General features: G+C 44.2%; 1 protein-coding gene across 1 annotated transcript in view; it reads right to left on the bottom strand.

Annotated features, from left to right (window-relative positions):
• The window catches only part of REXO2 (RNA exonuclease 2), a 261,646-nt gene that overhangs the window by 210,933 nt on the left and 47,924 nt on the right, over positions 1–2,789 (bottom strand). The gene's annotated exons all lie outside the window — the stretch shown is intronic.

The following is a 2,789-nucleotide window of genomic DNA, read 5'->3' as shown; positions in this document are numbered from 1 at the left end:
GTTGCAAGAGTTCAGAACAAGCAGGAAATATATACTTCCAGGGGGACACACTATCTTTCTTCTCCTGTTGTTGTCGTTTATATGTCAGAGGCTGCTTTCAATCATATATTATTTTAGTCACTTTGCATTTCCCATGAAAGAAAAGGAAGATTTTTTAAAAATAAATACATACATACATAAATAAAACATTCCTATGTCACCCTCTGGAATTCTAAAGTAGTTGATTTTAAAATGTAATCAAGCTCAATTTTGAAAGCATTAAAATCTGAATTTTGCTGGAACAATATTAACCTTTCTGGAGTAACTTTTAACAGTTGGGAGCATGCTGGGAGTTGTGGTCCCACACACCTGGAGGGCGCCAGGTCGAGGGAGGCTGACTCAGAGATACAAACTGACCCATCCAAGCTCCCCACCCCACCCCAGCCTCTTTCATCACTACCTGAAAGGCAGAGGTTCAACAGGGGAAGCATTTTCCACCACTGCCCCAAGAAAAAGCTGCATCTCAAAGCACCTGGTTAATTATTATTTTTGCTAGGGGGCTTTTCTGCAGCTCCCCCCTCACGCACCCCTAATTCTGACCCCCCTACGCCAAATTAGACTCTTCTCCATCTATCCCCCCAGAAAGTCCCTGCTCTTCTCTGCTCCCCAACTTACCTTTCAGCAGTCACGCCAGATGCTATTCACAGAGCTCCTCTCCGCTGTCCCCGCTGCGCCTGTAGCGCAGCGTCTCCATAGCGACAGTACACAGATGCGCAGACTTCCGCCCCGCCCGTCGTCATGGCACCTACCAACTCTCCGGAAGAGAGAGGGGGGGAGCTCTTTTGCACCCGCCATGTGCGGGGGAATAGTGGTACCTTCCACTCCTGGTTTGCAAAGAAAACCCAGCCTATAAAACCAGGCTGTGCAGCAGATCATATAGTAGAAATGTGGCAGCTCTCGACCTAATCTGTATTATAAACAAAAAGTAATAAAATACGGGTTGAAGTTGCATAGGGTGACCATATAGAAAGGAGGGCAGGGCTCCTGTATCTTTAACAGTTGCACAGAGAAGGGTATTTCAGCAAGTGGTATTTGTATGCATGTAGCACCTAGTGAAAGTCCCTCTTCATCACAACAGTTAAAGCTGCAGGAGCCCTGCCTTCTTTTATATCTGGTCCAGCTGGAGTGTGTTCAGAGGAAGGCAACCAGGATGATCAGGGGTCTGGAAGCAAAGCCCTATGAGGAGAGACTGAAAGAACTGGGCATGTTTAGCCTGGAGAAGAGAAGATTGAAGGGAGACAGGATAGCACTCTTCGAATACTTGAAAGGTTATCACACAGAGGAGGGCCGATCCTCCCAGAGTGCAGGATAATGGGCTCAAGTTACAGGAAGCCAGATTCCGGCTGGACATCAGGAAAAACTTCCTGACTGTTAGAGCAGTACGACAATGGAATCAGTTACCTAGGGAGGCTGTGGTCTCTCCCATACTAGAGGCCTTCAAGAGGCAGCTGGACAACCATCTGTCAGGGATGCTTTAGGGTGGATTCCTGCATTGAGCAGGGGGTTGGACTTGATGGTCTTGTAGGCCCCTTCCAACTCTGCTATTCTATGGTTCTATGAATAACTATGGAGGGAGTGACCAGTTGGACCAGGGAGTGTAAGCTGAAGGCAGCAGAAGATAAAGGTCCCACCACATTTCCCCATGCTTTAGGGTGGATTCCTGCATTGAGCAGGGGGTTGGATTCGATGTCCTTATAGGCCCCTTCCAACTCTACTATTCTATGATTCTAAGAGGGCAGGGCTCCTACACTTTTAACTGCTGTGATGAAGAGATTGTAAGCCTATGCTGCAGGGTCTTGCTATTTACTGTGCAATCTGTACAGCACCATGTACCATGTACATTGATGGTGCTATATAAATAAATAATAATAATAATAATAATAATAATAATAAGAGGGAATTTCACCAAGTTCTCCATATATACAAATGTTACCTGCTGAAATTCCCTCCTCTATACAACTGTTAAAGATACAGGAGCGCTGTCCTCTTCTTCATATGGTCACGTTAAACTAAGTTGCATCCTTCAAGCTGCAACCTTCTTCCAATTTATTTGGGAGTAAGCCCCATTGGACTTACTTCCAAGAAGACAGGTATGGGATTGCCTTGTTAATTGATTAGGTTAGTCGATTGAAAACTTTATTAGTCAACTAAAAAGGCATCCCAAATTAGACAATACTTTTAGTTTTTTTTAAAAAAAATCAATATAGAAGTTCTCCCACAAGAGGTCATGCCTCTTCTAAAGTCAGTGTGGTGTAGCGGTTAGAGCAAGATTGGAGAAGCTATTTTACAGGTGCAACGCTTTGCATGTTTAGACAGAAAAGAAGTCCTACAGCTCTGGGAGTTTCTGATCTTAAAGTGCGGGCAGGCTGATATGGGTGAAGAAGGAGGTCTTTCAAATAACTTGGTTCCAAACTCTTTAAGGCTTTTAAAAGTCAAAGACTGCACTTTGAATTGGGCTCAGAAACACACCGGTAACAGGTGCAGCTGGCGCAGTATTTGAACAGGGATAACTTGGCTTCAGTTGTTTATGCTCTGGTAACCTCCAAGATAGATTACTGCAATGCACTCTATGAGGGGCTGCCTTTGAAGATGGTTTGGAAGCTGCACCTTGTGCAAAATGCAGCAATCAGATTGATTTACTGAGATAATGTACGTGAAGTGCTTTGTATATTCTGGAGTATTAAATCAGTGCTAAGTATTTTACTGAATTTGAGGCCTGAATACGTAACAACTTATGCAAATTACAGATT

Source organism: Elgaria multicarinata, chromosome 12 (genome assembly GCF_023053635.1).
Source record: "Elgaria multicarinata webbii isolate HBS135686 ecotype San Diego chromosome 12, rElgMul1.1.pri, whole genome shotgun sequence".
NCBI classification, from domain to species: Eukaryota; Metazoa; Chordata; class Lepidosauria; order Squamata; family Anguidae; genus Elgaria; species Elgaria multicarinata.
The sequence above is the reverse complement of the archived record's forward strand: the minus strand, read 5'-3'. Positions and strand labels throughout refer to the sequence as shown.